Here is an 18,460-nt window from a genome sequence, read left to right on the forward strand (position 1 = left end):
GTGGTTTTTCAATCACCATTAGAAGTGCTTCAGTTGTGGTTGTTTCGACGTTAAATTATTTATCTTTTAATTCAATTTGTGAATAATTCTAGTTCAATTCTTCATATATTGGGTTAGATTTATAATTGATAGTTTGGGAATTGTTATCGGTTGTTGGTGTTTGTATTTGATATTAAATCATAAATACAAATCTTATAGAATTTCATATAAACTTGTGGATTTGAGAGCTATTATGTGATAGGTTTAATTAAGGAGTAATGCTAGAGACCCTAAATATTCTATCAAAAGTTTTATCAAATGTCTCACATGGGTGTGGGGACTTCGCACAATGTGGGTCCCATGTGGGTCCCACATCCATGTGAGACATTTGGTAAAACTTTTGGTAGAATTTTTGGGGCCCCTAGCATTTAAAACCCTGCCAAGAGGGTGCACCTCAAACGCTATAGCACATTTCAATTGCCTAACATATATGAGATGATCTATTCAAAGACAAAAAAATATTATCATGCTACAAGATAGTTCCCAAGCATTTCCTCCCAAAAAAAAATATATTACATACTAATCACGAATCCATCAATACATCCAACTTCATAAGCAATTTTTACAATCAACCTCCTTCATAAAAAAAAGGGTAAGCTTACATCCTAGAATGACCCTAAGCAAAACCTCAACCACAAGATGCCCACCTGTGATCCTTCAAAAAAAATTCTAGTCTTCCAAGTTGAGGCGAGCCACACAAAAGTCTATGAATCTGAAAAAAAAATTATTTAAAAGAATGAGCTAAAGCCCAATGAGTATACCAATACCATGGAGTTATAAAACTTGCTCCTACCAATAGGGTTCAAAATAAAGATACTAAACATAAGAGCTTAATTGGACTTCAATTTATACAAAATAAAAATAAAAATGATGCAATACAATTTTCATAAAACGTTATCAGGATTTTTCCAAGGAATCTCATAAGGCAGAAAAAAAAACATACATTTGGATAATGAAAGTAAACAAAAATATAACTTTTCAATACATTAAGATTTCCTGTCCATCATACAATCCACTACATAGCCTTAGGGTCGCGTTACCTCGCGACTTAGGTGGTGACGGTACCGTTACCCAGAACATAACCATAGGAGCATAGCTCATGTCATCGTAGCACTTCAATTCTTGTTTCAATGTTTCGGTCCCCAGGACCCCTTATACATACAACGACCCTTATGGTCCTTAAAACATTTCGGTCCCCAGGACCCCAAAGCATTTTGGCCCTTGTGGCCCCAAAGGCTATATTCGGTTATATGATCAATAAAATAAATACCCTCACATAACATTTCACTGTCATTCAATCATCATCATCATAAAATTTGAAAGACTCAACTTAAATAAATTCTCATAAAAAAATTAATGCTTCATTATACAAATGAAATCGTATCTTTATTAAAACTCAACCCTTGGCCTCAATAAATTTATAGATTTTCTTTTTATACATATATCATGATGAAATGTATCATTCACTTCCTTTAATTCAAAAATTATTTTCAAACTTTGTAATAAAGATAGAGGTAAGGTAATTTCCATGGTAAGTATACTCACCTCCAAAAATAACAAAAGTGTAGATTTGAAACTCTACAAATTAATTTCCAAGAGGTGGAGAGATGCCTTCCTCCAATCCTAACAATTAGTAAATAGGATCTCAAATTAGGAAAAGCTTTCAATGAAAATTACAACATCTACAAAAATGATCCTAAATAAAATTATGCTAAGGAATGGCAAGCTAAAGAACTCCTCCAACTTTAAATCACCCAAACAAATAACTTATCCAATCTCCATAACACCCATCCTTTGAACATCTTTGAGTTAGTAACTTTTTAAATATCCAATCAATTTATATGCACAATACCACCATCAATTTACTACAAAAGTCAAAAATCAACATTTTTGTATAAACTCAACAACTTAAGTAAAATCTCTTCAATCACTTATAAAATTCCTCCATAGAACATAGAGATACCCAATCCATCATTTATCAACTCAATTTCAACATATAAATTCCCTAACACCAAAATCCCCAATTTTTACATCACATTCAAACCCTAGATTAACCCAAAAATCTAAATCTCCAAATCAACCATCAAATTGACCATTTTTTTTTTTTTAAACATGTAAAACATTCATGGAAACTAATTGAGAGTATAAAATTCAACAAGCAAACCCCAAATCATAATAGATCTAAAACACAAAAATTTCATCATCTCTAACTCAAAATATGTAAAACCTTCAACTAAACTTTTAGAGAAAGATTCTTACCAAGTACAAGCCTCTAATCCATCAAGAAAATAAATCCCATGCTTTGATTCTTCAAAAGATTAAGAAAAATCTAGAGTTTGTGCTTCTATTGTGTTATTTTCGGATGGATTCAAGGAGTGCCGACCGGACCCATTTTCCGGCGAGATAAGGTGGCCGGAGGTGGTGGAGATGGTGGGTCAAGGTGGTGGTGTAAGGGTGGAGCAAAGGTGTGGTGTTTGGCCTCCAAGAAAGTAAAGGAAAATGAGAGAGAAAGTAGAGAGAAGTTAGAGAATGAAGAATGAAGAAAAAAAATCTGCACTTCTAATTTTTTTTTTGTGTTGAAATGGGGTGTTTGGTTACACCTACCATCAAGTTTGGAGTTGGGTTTAGATATCCTAAATGGAGTTTAACATAGGAGTGTGTTTGGCTCTAGATGAAAAGTTGGGAATATTATAATTCTACCCCCCTAAAGGAAAATTTCGTCCACGAAATTTATTCGTTTGTTTAGTCTAGTTCATACCTTGAAAAAGATGTGGATATCGAATTTTCATATTATCCTCCCGCTCCCAAGTAGCTTCCTCCAAAGCATGATTTTTCCACAATACCTTTACTAGTGGTATGGTCTTGGAACGTAGTACTTGATCCTTCATGTCCACAATCTCTATGGCTTCCTCTTCATAAGACAAATCATCCTTGAGTTGGATTGGTTGGAAATCTAACACGTGAGATGGGTCAGGCATGTACTTCTTCAATGTGGATACATGAAACACATTGTGAATGCGAGATAGACTAGGTGGTAAGGCCAAACGATAAGCAGTCTTGCCAATGCGCTCTAATATCTCAAATGGCCCAATATACCTTGGACTTAGTTTGCCTTTCTTACCAAATCGCATCACTCCCTTCCATGGCGAGATTCGTAAAAATACATGATCTCCCACTTGAAATTCCAAATCTCTCCTTCGATTATCTGCATAGCTCTTTTGTCTACTTTGAGCCGCCTTCAACCTTTCTCGAATAATATGCACTTTATTGGTAGTAATTTGAACAATCTCTGGCCCTAACAATTTTCTCTCTCCAACCTCATCCCAACATACTGGAGTTCTACATCTTCGCCCATATAAAGCTTCATAGGGAGCCATCCCAATACTTGATTGATAACTATTATTATATGCAAATTCTATTAAGGTCAAGTGTTCATCCCAACTACCTCGAAAATCTAGGACACAAGCTCTCAACATGTCTTCTAAAGTTTGAATTGTCCTCTCGGATTGCCCGTCGGTTTGGGGGTGAAAAGCTGTACTGAATCTCAGTTTAGTACCCAAGGCATTTTGAAGACTAGGCCAAAAGTGGGATGTGAAGCGCGAGTCTCTGTCTGAAACAATAGATACCGGCACACCATGCAATCTCACAATTTCATCCACATAAATTTTTGCTAATCGATCAAGTGAAAAGTTTTTCTTAGTAGCCAAAAAGTGTGCAGATTTGGTCAACCTATCCACAACAACCCAAATAGAGTCATGCCCCTTCTGTGTGCGAGGCAGGCCCGAAACAAAATCCATGGCAATATGCTCCCATTTCCATTCAGGTATAGGAAGAGGTTGAAGTAAACCAGCTGGGCGTTGATGCTCTGTTTTAATCTGCTGACATACCAAACACCTTGACACGAATTCTGCTATTTCTCTCTTCATATTTGGCCACCAATAACTTTCTCTTAAATTTCGATACATCTTTGTACTCCCCGGATGCATTGCATAAGGTGAATTATGGGCCTCATCTAATATCTCCCTTTTTATCTCGGGCTCATTTGGAACACATAACCGATTTTTAAACATCAACACACCATCTTCTTTAATAATAAAGTCTAACAGAGTACCATCTTTCACTCGAGCTCGGGTCTTCTCCAAAATTGAGTCTTTCCCTTGGGCTTCTCGAATGCGATCCACTAACAAAGGTCTCACTTTAATTGTAGCTAACAAGGATCCCGACTTCCCAACTGCTAGATCAACTCCAATAGATTTTATTTCATGTAAGAGACTAAATTGAATGCCCTGAATGTGAGTTAATTTCCCTGTAGATTTTCGGCTAAGAGCATCGGCCACCAAATTAGCTTTTCCTGGGTGATAATTAATGGTGCAGTCATAGTCCTTAATCAGTTCAACCCATCTCCTTTGCCTCAAATTTAAATCCCTCTGTGTGAATAAATATTTCAAACTCTTATGATCAGTATATATCTCACATTTTTCCCCGTATAAATAATGTCTCCACAACTTTAAAGCAAAAACAACCGCTGCGAGCTCTAAATCATGGGTGGGATAATTGCGTTCATGGTTCTTCAATTGTCTAGATGCATAGGCCACTACCTTTCCATGTTGCATCAACACACAACCGAGCCCTTGATGAGAGGCATCACTATAAACAATAAATCCTTCACCACTTAACGGAATAGTAAGCACTGGGGCAGAAGTTAATCGCTTCTTTAATTCTTGAAAACTCTTTTCACAATTCTCCGTCCACTCAAATTTGGTATTCTTACGGGTCAAATGTGTTAATGGTGCCGCATTCAATGAAAACCCCTCTACAAATCTACGGTAGTAGCCTGCCAACCCTAAAAAGCTCCTCACCTCGGTCACGTTAGTAGGACGATCCCAATTCACCACAGCCTCTATTTTCTTTGGATCCACAAAAATACCTTCACCCGAAATACGACACGATCTAACCAAAACTCACATTTGCTAAACTTCGCATACAACTTCTTTTCTCGTAAGGTCTGCAATACCACCCGCAAGTGTTGTTGATGATCCTTTTGACTCCTGGAATAAACAAGTATGTCATCAATAAATACAATCACAAATTGGTCAAGGTATGGTTGGAACACTCTATTCATAAGGTCCATAAATGCGGCGGGGGCATTAGTTAGACCAAAAGACATAACAAGAAATTCATAATGGCCGTAGCGAGTTCGAAAAGCAGTTTTCGCTATGTCTTCTTCCTTAATCTTAAGTTGGTGATACCCTGATCTGAGATCGATTTTGGAGAACACACATGCTCCCTGAAGTTGATCAAACAAATCATCTATACGCGGCAAAGGATACTTATTACGCACCGTGACCTTATTCAACTGCCGATAGTCAATGCACAATCTCATGGTGCCATCTTTTTTCTTCACAAATAACACAGGTGATCCCCAAGGCGAGACACTTGGCCTAATGAAGCCTTTATCCAATAACTCTTGCAATTGTATCTTAAGCTCCTTAAGTTCCATTGGGGCCATACGGTAAGGTGCACTAGAAATTGGGGCAGTTCCAGGAATTAAGTCAATAGCAAACTCAATTTCTCGATCTGGGGGTAATCCAGGTAGTTCATCAGGAAAAACATCTATGAAGTCACACGCAATTGGTATATCCTCCAATCTTGGACCACTCAATTCGGAGTCAATCACATAGGCTAAGTATCCTTGGCACCCCTTCTTAAGCATTTTTCTAGCGGTAATAGCAGAAATAACATAAGATGGGGACGCACATCGATCTCCACAAAATCTAAATTCAGGTTCCCCAAAATTGGAAAATACTACCTCTTTCCTATAACAATCCACCGAAGCATGGTAAGAAGCCAACCAATCCATTCCCAAAATCAAATCAAAATCAAGCATCTCTAAAGGCAATAAATCCGCTACCATCTCCCTATCTCCCAACTGTAATACACAACCTCGATATACCTCCTCAATTATAACACAATCCCCAATAGGAGTAGTAATGGATAAGCAATAGCCTAGAGGTTCAATAGGTTTATCAGCATGCAAAGAAAATGATAGAGATACAAAAGAATGTGTAGAACCCGGATCAATAAGTACATGTGCCTCCCTACTGAACACATAAATAATACCTGTTACCACCTCCGGATTAGCCTGAGCATCCCGCTGAGTCAAAGCAAAAACTCTCCCCTGCGAGGTTTGTCTATCGGATTGAACACCTCCTTTATTCTGCTTGCCAAATCGAGTCCCAACCTGACCTCCTCCCCGGCTTCCCCCTCGGCCGGCACCTGAAATTTTATTACTACCAACTCCAGTACTAGCAGATAAAGCAGTTCGTGTGCAATCTCTAGCCAAATGTCCGGGTTGTCCGCAATTGAAGCAAGCTCGTGTATCTCCCAAATTAGTCATTTTAGGAACTGTGCAATCTTTCACCAAATGACCCTTCTGGCCACAACGAAAACACAAGTCGGTACCAGCATGACAAACACCTGTATGTGCCCGCCCACATTGCTTGCAAACACTTCGAGTAAACTGAGATGATGTCCCACTAGACTGTCCATGACGCTGATTATAAATGCTTTGGGTTGGGGTGGGATGCTCTCTATTTTTTGATATGCACTAGAGCTCTTGACTGAACCATAACCATGACCACCTCTTTTTGACGGTCTATTAAATGTGTTCTCATGATGGGATGAACTAAGGTGGCGCTTCTTCTGTTGTTCCGCTAACTTCATTTCTATGACATCTTCCTCAACTGTTAAGGCTTTATCAACCAAGGTTGAATAGTTAGTTATTCCCAATACTCGGATACGAGATTTGATGTCCAAATCCAACCCATCTGTAAAACGACGACATTTGACCTCCTCATCATCCACAAACGAAGGGGCAAAACGAGATAAAGAAATGAACTTAGCTTCATATTGAGCTACAGTCAAATCCCCTTGCTCTAGCCGAAGGAACTCTCTTTCTTTTTCATACCGATAGGTAGCTGGAAAGTACTTGTCATTGAAAACCTTAGTGAATTGGTTCCAGGTCAATCCTCCGGTGCCACTTGCCGTAAGTAGGCGTTGCGTGGCCTCCCACCAATATTCAGCCTCCTCCACCAGCATAAAACTAGCAAGTGCAACTCGCTGCTCGTCTGATACTTCCATCACAGAAAATATCTGCTCTACCCTCCTTAACCAGGCCTCTGCCTCCATAGGATTGGGCGATCCAGAAAATGATGGAGCCCCCAACTTCTTGAACCTCTCAATTGTGGTGAGGCGGTTCTCTGTAGGTTGCACAAATGGCCTTGACTGTGCTGCATTCTGTTGTTCAAGGATGTGAGTCTGCCTCTCCGCTAGGCTAGCCATTGACTCTAAAAGGCGCTGCACACTAGGGTCTAAAAATGCTGGAGCTGTGTCAACCCTTGGTGGTACGACTCTATCTGAATGTCCCACTTCTGGATTGGCACTTGACTCTTGAGTTTGCTCATTATGCGATTCATGTTCAATCTCTTCTTCCTGAACCCGAGGTGGAACTTCATTTCCAACACTAATTTGTTAATTAAGAGGCTAATAATAGAGAGACAAACAAAGGTGAACTAACATTCACGTAAATACGCTTTTGAAGTTTTGATTCAAATTTAGTGCCAATTTTTATGTTTTTCTCACCCGTGCTTTGCCTTGCCAAGCTGTCAATGGCGAAAAGCAAGTTTCAATGTTGTGTTCACAAGAAAAGTATGCTCTACTACTAGTCCTCACTCTTCTTTGAAATTGACCTCCTTGCTACCCCCACAACACGAGGAAGGAGACCCTCACAATTAGGGGTAAAATGGATTGAAATTTTAATTTTTGATCTGTATTTTGTAACATACGGTCTATTTTGATTTTAAATTTTTTTATATCGATGTAAATTGAATCAATCGAATATTATATTTAAACATTTTTTTTTGATAAAAATTTGGTAGGAGAACTTTTATATCTTTTCTTCATTTATTTTCAATGTGAAATTCTATAAATTTTATATAATCTTTTAAAGCTTCATACGAATCTCTCTTTCACATCAAATCAATAAAATTGATTTGAACTATAGCATACAGTTTGTATCAATTCCTCAATCATCAAAATTGAAATAATTAATTCAGTGCTAATCTTACCTTCAATACCAATCAAATTAAACCGTTTACACTCCTACCTATAATACTTCTATAGAGTAGAGAACTTGTATGTTATAATTTATTGTAAGTTAAAGATTAATAATTAAAAAGTAGATGTCAAAAGTATTCCTCCCAAGGTTTGGCCTTGACGAGACAAAAAAGGTGTCCCCAACCAAGGGTGGGTGTTGTGTCGTGCTATTTTAAGTTCATGTTAGCATTGCCTCGATATAAATCTAATTTATTCAATTTCACATATAAAATTATTTCTTACCTCATTTTCTCACTCTAAGACACAAATAAGTGGGTCTCATATACATTTATAAATGCGCATTATATTGCTGTGTTCAAGAGTGACAAAATGATGTAAGAAATGGATTTATATATAGCATTGCTCATTTTTTTTCTTCTTCTTATTATTATCGTATCTTATCATTTTTTGTTTATATCTAGTTAATGTGTTATGTCAAAACTTTCACTCTCAGTTAAAAATACCATGTGTCATTTTTAGCTTGAGTCATGTCAAAATTCTTCCCCTTAGGTTCAACTAATTTTAGATCTTATAGCATTGGTAGGCAATAAATAAGGATTTGATTCAGTTAATCTAAATTCACAATCTAAACTAAAGGCCTTTATAAATTATAAATGTTTTAATTAGTAATTTTACATCTAAAAATATCATAAAAGTAATATTTAACTAGTACTTTGTTGTAGTTGGTTCATTTTTTTATTTTGTATTATGTTTTATTTTATTTATTTATTTATTTACTATTATTATATTATTTTGGTAATTTAGATTTTGTTAAATCATAAAGCAACAAAATCATATATCTATATATATTTTAGTTCTTGTAATGATATCTTCATGTCTTGATCTATGTGAGTAAATCTAGTATATAATTTTAGTGATTATATAATCAAGTATAATTTGTGTGGGTATTAACACAAAAAATAAAAAAATAAAAATTTGTAAGTACATATCATTGTATCAAAACTTTTTCTTTTCTTTTAATTGTATATAGAAGGCTCAATTTCAAAAGTTTACCTTAGGTTCCAAATCACTTGGGGCCGGTCCTGCCCTTCTCTTTAAAAATTGATAAGTTAGAAATACTCTTCCTTTAAATTCTAAAAGAAAAGAAAAAAAAAGTCTCCAAATATAAAAAATAAATAAACAAATAACTATAAGCAATTAAGAAAAATTGAAGTATTACCAGACACCGCCATTGCGTTCAGAATGTCAAAAAAATGTTAGGAACATCAAAAAAATCTTCGAGTAGAATCTCTTGGGCCATAATACTAAAACGGATTTAAAAATAGACATTAGACAGAATTTGTTGTGTTCGCATCTCATTTTTTAAATTATTTTGCATCCAAGGCATGGAGGGTGTGTTTGATTGGACGGACTGTATAGGGGATTAGAATTTATAGGACTTGAATCCTGGAACTGTGAACCCTCCGAACTATTTGATTGGATTGGATATATATCATGTGTTTGTTTTCTCATGGGATTAAATGTCTAGAAATTACTATTTTTAGTGAATCTAATGTTTAGTTGGATGGACTGGATAGAATAAATGAGCAAAAAATTATTTTATCATTTTTCAATTGTTTACTAAGTAATAATAATATTAAGCATATCTTTAATATTTTAATTATTTTTAGCTAGATTAAATAAAAATTTATTTTATTTTACTTTTTACACAATTAAATAAATATATTTTTTAAGAAATAAATAAATAAAATATCAATAAAAATATATGTTATTTTTTTAATTAAAATTTTAAATAAATTTGTTTTTAAAAATAATAATAATTAAGCAATAAAATTGAATAAAACATCTATTAAAATTTAAATAATGAAATTAAATAAAAATAAACAAAATTTTTAAAAAAAACAATAAAATATCTATAAAAAATTATTTTAAAAAAATAAATAAAACATCAATAAAAAGTTAAATAAAATTATTTTATATTTAAATTGAGACATTTAATTTTTATTGAATTTCACTAAATATAATATATAATTAAATAGTAGAAGGTGAAAATGGTTATTTCATCACCTAATCCCAACAGTAAATAGTCCCTCCAAAATTGTCTTACACCTCTCCCTAGGATAGTATAATCTCCCATATGGGCGATAAGTAGTCCAGCCAGACTAAAAAAAACAAACGTCGGATTGGATACTTCCTCCAGATTACAATCCGTACAGTAAATAGTTCCTCTTATTCCCCAATCAAGCACACCTACGCTTGTTTGGGATGATCTAAATAAGTATATTTTTTGACTTTTTATAAAATATGAATTGGGTTTGAAATGATGTAGTAAAGATGTGATGTAATTTAAATAAGATAATGTGACTTAAATATGATAGTGATTTTTTGACTTTTTTACGTTAGGCCAAACGTAGCCTTACAATAATAGAACATGATGTGAAGAATACGTGGCATTGCTTTATCAACAAGGTAATGGTAGAAAAATGAAAAGAAAAAACAAACCTAAAATAATTACAGAGCAAAAAAATATGGGTTGTTAAAATATTTGTAGTGTACATGGAAAGTAAAAAAATAATTACTAAAATTCTGTAAAATTGCATTTTTCAGCTTCATTATTATTTGCGCTTCTCTCCATCTTCTCTCTCTTCCTCTTCTACTTCCTACCATCTGTAGTCGCTAGACAATCCTTCTCACTCTCTCTCAGACTCAGTCAATGCCAATCTCACCCTCTCTAATCCCTCCCTTACCCCTCCTATCCCTCTCCCACTCCCACCTCAACCTACTTTACATGATTTTGAAACCCATTATACATACATATATATACACAATAATGTTTTGAAATTCAAACAATTGAATAAACTGGAAAAGAAATCCGGTGAAAGGTTTAATCGTCAAGTCAATCAGAATTAAACCGTGATGTCATAAATATCTTATAAATATATTAAAAATTATATATAAATAATAATAATAATAATAAATATTAAGATATGTTAATTGTGAGATCATTTTTGTAATGCATATATTTAAATTTAAGATGCATTATATACCTATATAAATATATCATTTAAATTGTTTTTATATTAATTGCTTGTACAAATAATAATTGTTTTGACCAAAAAATAAAATTTATGCATTAAATAATAAATTTTACTTAACAATTACAAGTTGGTAACATGGTGTAGTGGTTGTTGCAAACCGGTTCTGGATGGGTTTTCAAAAATAGGTTGATTTTCTCCTCTAAAAGGGTATGGTCAAATTTCATCAAATTTTAGGCACCCTTAAATAATTTTGGTATTAGTAGGTTTAAAAATAACGGTTCAAACCAACTAATTTAACTTTACAATCTAAATTAAAGCTCCTTAAAACATCCCCAACACTTCATTATTTTTTTCATCTAATTTATTTTCAAATTTAAATAAAAAGTTTGATTAGATGTCAACCATTCCAACCGTTTCATCAAAATATGTTTATCAAAATCTTCTCTTATTTCAAATTTTCCTTTCCATTAACTTTGATGAGAAAAAAAAAAAGAAATCTTCAATGCTTTATCTATTTAAATTTTTGTTAAATTCAAATTTGATAAAAAAATGCTTCTCCTTTTATTTGATAAACATTTGACGAAAAGATTAGAGATGGTTTTGAGTCACGTTTTTATCAAATTTAAATTTGATGAAAAAAAAATTAAGGATTGGAGAGGCTCTTACAAATTATATATAAACTTAGGTAGTAATTTTACTTTTAAAAATGCACAAAAAATGATATTTAATTTCATATTTTACTGTAACTGTTTAATATTTGTTTGGTATTACTATTTTAGATTTTGTTTGATATTTTTCTTCTTTTTCTTTTTAATATATTAGGTGATGTTTTTTCTTATTGTAAATTGAATTTGCTAAATTATAAAGCAACAAGAATGAATTTTCATATTTTTTAGTATGTAAATTTTCTTCATGTCTTAATTTGTATAAGTAAATTTTAGTAATTTTATATGCAAGCATATTCTATATGGATACTAGTAAAAAAAATTATAAGTCTTACTTGCCTTTTTATCTACAATTTTTATTTATGATTACGTATACAAGTATACTATAGACTCTTAGAAATGGACTCAAAAAAATACATTTATAAATCTCATTCATTCTAGAGTTTTTTTTTTCTTCTAAATATTCCAAAAAATAAATCTATTTACGAAAAAGAAAATACCCAGAGCCCCTTTTCCTCCCCACCCGCTTGGCCCCCCCCTCTCTCATTGGTTAGATTTTCTTTTTTTTTTTCCCTTTCTCCTCCAATCACCACTCACCATGTGTGTGTGGGAGGTGGTGGGGGTTGTGATTGGAGGGGGTCTCTATCAAAGCCCTTACGAAAATAATTCACTTTTGAAACTATTTATCAAACTAATCTCTTTTCTAATATCGCGTTCAACTTGCGATTTCATAATGACATGTCCCTCTCAGTTATTGTTGATATGTAATGAGGTGCCAACATGGTGTAAAGAAATCGCATCTTAAAAACCTGATTTTGTAGTGAAATTAGATTTTGAAGTTGTAATTTGATAGCCAGATTTTGAAGGACTTATAGAAAAAAAAAAAAAAAAGTTTCAACATTATAAATAACTTTGTTCATAATCACATAAAATTTGAGTAATTATGTTGCAAATATAATTCAATATACATAATTTTTTCTTCTTCTAAATACAAAATTTTAGGTATCCTATGTACATAGCTGAAAGTACCATTTTATATTTAGACAAATATACAATAAATAAATAGTGTTCTCAACAATCAGACAAACCACAATTGCTAGATTGAAAGTAGTAAATTTGATAAATTGTAGCATTTTGCTAGAGATGTAAGCCCAATTGATACTTGTGCACTACTGTAGACGGGCCCGAACATCCCGGGAAAATCCCATTTTGTTCATTGGGCTTACTACAGTTCGGACTCAATGTCACGGTTCTTAATCTGATCTTGCAAAGTGCAATGCGAGATTGATAAATCACCAAAGAGTCCAAATTCGGCAAATCGCTTTGAAAAATTGATTTTTAGAAAGAAGTGCCAAACATGGACTGCTTTACCAGATACAGAGTCGCCACCTAAATATTTTATTTATGGAAAATTTAGGAAACCTTGACTCGTGCCTAAGGCCGCGTGTCCGTCATGACCAAAGTTGCTTCGGCTCGGGAACTTGGGTACTTGAGGGGAAGGTCATGCAATGAGCACCTCCGCTCGTTCGATCAAAGATCGGCCTTTACTAACATGATATCTTGTTTTTGAAAACACATGTGCTCTTATTCCGGTTATTAACCTAGAATTACTATGTGGTGTGCACAGCATACAAGTATAGACTGGATCGTCTAAGTTGGAACAAAACATCTCATGTTTGTTTTTGAAGGCAGTTTGCTACTCGCAAGTAGGCTAAAATGCGGATTTTGCCACCCTTAAGTGGGCTTAGAAAACATGGTGATTTGCCCCTCTCAAGTAGGCTTAAAACTTGCAATCAATGAATTGTTCCAATTCAAGTAATCCAACTTTCACCCACAGACATTCAGGCAGTTATATCACATAAGCAGTTAGCCTTATGGCAAGCATGCTATCATGGCAGTCACTCACACACATGCAAGGATGCTAAAGCATAAACACTTACCGAGTACACTGAGCCAAAACAAAAGCTATGTTAGAAATCAATGCATGATCCTAGCTATGTCAAGAATGCCTAATGCAACACATACAAAATGCAATTAAGATAGGCTTGGCTATTCTAAAATGTCATGTGAAGTGCAATTTGATACATGTGTTTAACTCAGAATTGAAATACGATGCAATTAGTATGATGCGCCGAGCCCGGTGCATGCAAGACAGATGAATGGATGCAAACATGCGAGCATAAGGATGCTAATTGAAACATGCCCTAAAACTAACCATCGTAAGCTGGTAAATAAAAGGGAGAAAGAAATGGGGGTTGGAAGACATGTATCACACACATGCACACTTATTTACAACAGTTGTGCCCTCTCGACGGAGGGTCCGAATGAATAATACAGAACTAACTAGCTAATCTAAGCTAATTTAATTAAACTAGTTATTACACAACAAAATGAATAACAAGCTACAACTAATTATTACACAACTCTAACTAATTAACAAATTAACTAAGTTAGCAATTGAATAAGCATGTAAACTATATGAAATAGGTTGCCTCAACTCTGCATTGGATGACGAAGGATGCGTGCCCAGTCACCTCGTGCGAAAATCCTTCGCGATGCCCTGATTTGTCTCTGTTTGCAACTGGTTTCAGAACACTGCAAAAAGCTCCAGAAGGCTGAAACTCTATCTTGGGAATCTGTAGGAGGGCTGCCGACCAGTTGTTGGCATTGGAGACCACCTGCCGATCACTTTATGTGCTGAAAACTAGAAAAAGTGGTCGGCTAGCCACTTTATCTGGTCGGCCAACCAGTTTCTGCTGCCAGACTTCAGTTTGCTGCAACAGAGAGCAAGAAAGGGGCATGGCAAAGTATTTGCAACACATGTATGCAAAACCACCCTCCCTCTCATTACATAAGCTCAAGGGGGTGTGGTTCTCGACCCTCGGGCCACCAATCGCGCATCTCGATGCATGATGGACGAGGAGCCAAATTGCACAACTCAATATGAAATGAATGCACACACGAACACATAAAGCCTAAAACTCCATCATGTATAGTCAAGAGTGTCAGCGATCGAGAATTAAGGCACGTTTCATCACTTCGAGTATGAAACGTCCCTCATTTCCCGTGTTTGGACTAACTCCTATTCCAAACACAATGCAACAAATAACATGGCATGACATACACAATGCGGCTCAAGCATGCAAACATTCAATGCAATGAAACAAGCATATGAACACGATGCAAGGGACAAACATGAAAACATGCAACTAACATATTAGCATACACAATGTTATGAACTACATGGCATACACAATGCTCATGACAACTAGTATACGCAATGCACATGGTAACTAGCATATGCTAGGCAATGGACATGGCATGCATAAATGCAATAATCAATCATGCAACAACATGGCATTCTCAATGCTATGAACCACATGGCATAGTCAATACACGATGGACTTAAACCAAAATGGATAGGCCTCAACCCTGTCCAAATCAGTGGCCATATATGCTAAGACAGAAACTCAAAATGCTATACAAACATGCATGCATATCGGCCCAAGCTTAAGGCTCAAACCACAACTCTCCAAAAGCACTGAAAGGATGAAACATGGGGTACAATGACATATGTTCTAGCACTGAAATGGCATGCAAAATGACTTAGAATCATGCCAACAACCCATGTAATGCATGTTGAAAGGCTCAAGCGTCAAAGCTAGTGAAGTGTATTACACTAGAGGCATGCAAGATAATACTCAAATGGCCAAACTAACCCCAAACAGACCCTATGCAAGCCAAAACAGTAGCAAAAATGAGTTGGGATGATGGCTTGAAAGGCATGAAAATGAGGCTCATGCAGTGGCTCACAAACAGGGCACAAAAGCACAACCCTCAAGAGCATTTAAAGAGCGAAAAATATGGAAGTGTAACAGCCCTACATGCTCTGAAATATCATTCTCAATGATGCCAAAACAAGCAAATACCTCAAGTTAAGCATGCAAGAGACCTCAAAACTCGAAGCTAGTCAAGGCTATTACACTACAAGCATGCATGACAAGCCTCATTCGACTAAGAAGCCTCAAAACAGAGCTAAGACAGCCCAAAATAAGAACAGAATCATGCTAGGGCATAGCCAAAATATGCTAGGATAATGAGCCAAAACATCATGCATACAAAGCTAATAAACAAGATTTACACTACAAGCATATGGAGCATGCAAGAGGCTACCAAACTAGCCAAAAATAGAGTCATGACATGTCAAATGATGGCAAAAAATCTACTGAAATGGAGCCAATACATGCTAGAAAGACATGCTACTTTGATGAGCCACAAATGGGAACACACTACACATACAAGAAGCAAACACAAGTTGGCCAAACCAGCCATAGACAGAGCTAAGGTAGGCCCTAAAAGTCATGAAAAAGTGCCTGAACCAAGCCTTGAAAGTATGAAGATGCATGCTTCTTTGATAGGCCAAAAATGCAAGCAAACAAAACAAGAAGAGAGGGGATCACCCCCCTTTGATTTGAGACCTCAAAACCACATGCCTACTACTGAAAATTCACTAGATTACCCCCCTCTGATTTAATTCGGAATGCTTAAACTGATTAAATTTTGTCCTTATTCACCTTTATATCTATATATCTATGTTCTAACTTTGACTTAGAAGCCTCAAGTTAAGGAAACATCTTGTGAGAGAGAGGATATAGAAGAATTTGAGAGGAGGAGTTCTTCAAGGAAGGAATTGGGGGAAATTAGAGATTTGATTCAAGGAATGTTTATCCCTTTTTGTTTTGTTTTTAATTAACCCCTTTCCCTCTCTTTGATTAGAGGAGGAATTTCTCTAGAGGTTATGCTAAGAAGTTACTAGAGTTGTTATCTCATGTATTGAATCGATTTGGGTTGTGTTTTGATTCAACTTAAGGTACCTATGAGAAGATACACTCTAGTCCTCCAATGAACTTGTTTGAATTTCATGATATGGCATAGTTGTATGCATATATGTCTATGTGTGAATGTAAAGCTAGAAATCTCATGAAAGTGAGTGTATTTGTGAACTTAACATTAAGAATCTAAGATGTGTTAATTGATGTATGTATTTTTGACTTCAAATTATATGAATTTAAGACCTTATATTAGCAATTTATGATTAGGTTTTAAGGTTCTAAAATACCTACAAGAAATAGGACCTTGCTGAATTTCAGACTGTGTAGATTTTGCAAATCACCGCACGTGCGGGAGTCATGGCCGCACGTGCGGGAGTCATGGCCGCACGTGCGGGGGTCATGGCTGCACGTGCGGGGAAATGGTGCAATTTTGGAGCTTGAACACTGCTAAAAAGGCACATGTGGGGCATCACTGCCGCACGTGCGGGAGTCTTTGCCGAACGTAAGGGGCTCACAGCCGCACGTGCGGCCCAAGTCGGAAAAAATGGTTCGCTCCGTTTTGCGTGTTTGACCCTCAGATATTTTTAGAAATTGCATTTTGTACCTATTAATGTTTATAAATTTGTTTGAAATGGAGTGACTGAGGAATTAATTCAACAAAGAGAAATTAACTAACTTAAAGGTTATGAATGTGTGCAGGACACACTTCGGGAGGAACTAGTGCCCCGCAGCAACACAGTGAGTAATAGTACTCGATGTATCTTAATCACGCTAAGTGTTATTGCTATTGACGTTACATTTAACATGTATGCTACTTGGGAAGAAATGTGAAATTATGAAATAAGAAACAGTGTGAAGTTATGAAAATATCGAAAGAACTTGTGAAGTATGAAACGATGAGGCCGAGGGCCAACTTGTGAAGTATGAATCTATGAAGCCAAGGGCCAACTTGTGAAGTTATGAACCCAAGTTATGAAACTACGAAGCCAAGGGCTAATTTGTGAACGTGTGAAACCGTCAGGCCAGGGGCCAATCTATGAAATTGTGAACCGATAAAGTCGTTCGGCAAATGTGTACAGATTCAGACTCACTACATGATTTCCGCATTACTTACGCTTTTATATGTGTTACAATATTAATGGTGTATTGTCGCGTTTAAGTGCTATTGTTCACTGAGCTTGGCTCACTCTATGTTATGTCTGTTTCTGTAGGTAACCAACCTGGAGGTCGGTCCTAGTCCTGTCTCCGTCGCACTTTTGCCAGCCTAAGCTTAACCAGACACTTGGTCGAAGTCGTATATTTTTGGAGTGTTTTGCTAGATGATGGCTTGCGTAGTTAGTGACTTAGGATAAAATGTACTTAATGTTTTTGTTATACGCCTATCCTTGGGGCTGGTTCTATATATGCATATGTTTATATATAGCTCTCAAATGTGTATCCCCTTATGTCTATTCGTCTTATGCTATATTTGTGATCCTGGCATGGTAGTAGTAGCTCAATGGATGTCATACTTTCTTATATACTACTCTATGATATCAATGCTTCCGTTCAGGCCCCTATGCTATGTATATATATCAGTTTAAATGACTATTTCTACATAGGTCATGCCCGAATTTTTAGGGGCGAGTTTGGGGGCGTGACAGTGGGGGTGTATGGTTAAGGGTTGCGGTGAAAAAGTGAAGAACAACACACTCTTTAGGCACCAAATATAGAGATATAGAGAGAGATATATGTTTATAACTTAGGAAAATTTTAAGAACCTCTGCCATGG

The 18,460-nt window shown here is 35.6% G+C and overlaps 1 long non-coding RNA gene across 1 annotated transcript; it reads left to right on the forward strand.

Moving 5' to 3' along the window:
* The first annotated feature begins 17,323 nt into the window (after positions 1-17,323).
* On the forward strand, positions 17,324-18,136 carry LOC145803129 (uncharacterized). Its single transcript, XR_014345239.1, has 2 exons — positions 17,324-17,427; positions 17,901-18,136. It is a non-coding gene; the product is annotated as an uncharacterized LOC145803129 (long non-coding RNA).
* Positions 18,137-18,460: the final 324 nt, after the last annotated feature.

This window comes from Camellia sinensis, chromosome 11 (genome assembly GCF_055761805.1).
Source record: "Camellia sinensis isolate YWXY chromosome 11, ASM5576180v1, whole genome shotgun sequence".
Lineage (NCBI taxonomy): Eukaryota > Viridiplantae > Streptophyta > Magnoliopsida > Ericales > Theaceae > Camellia > Camellia sinensis.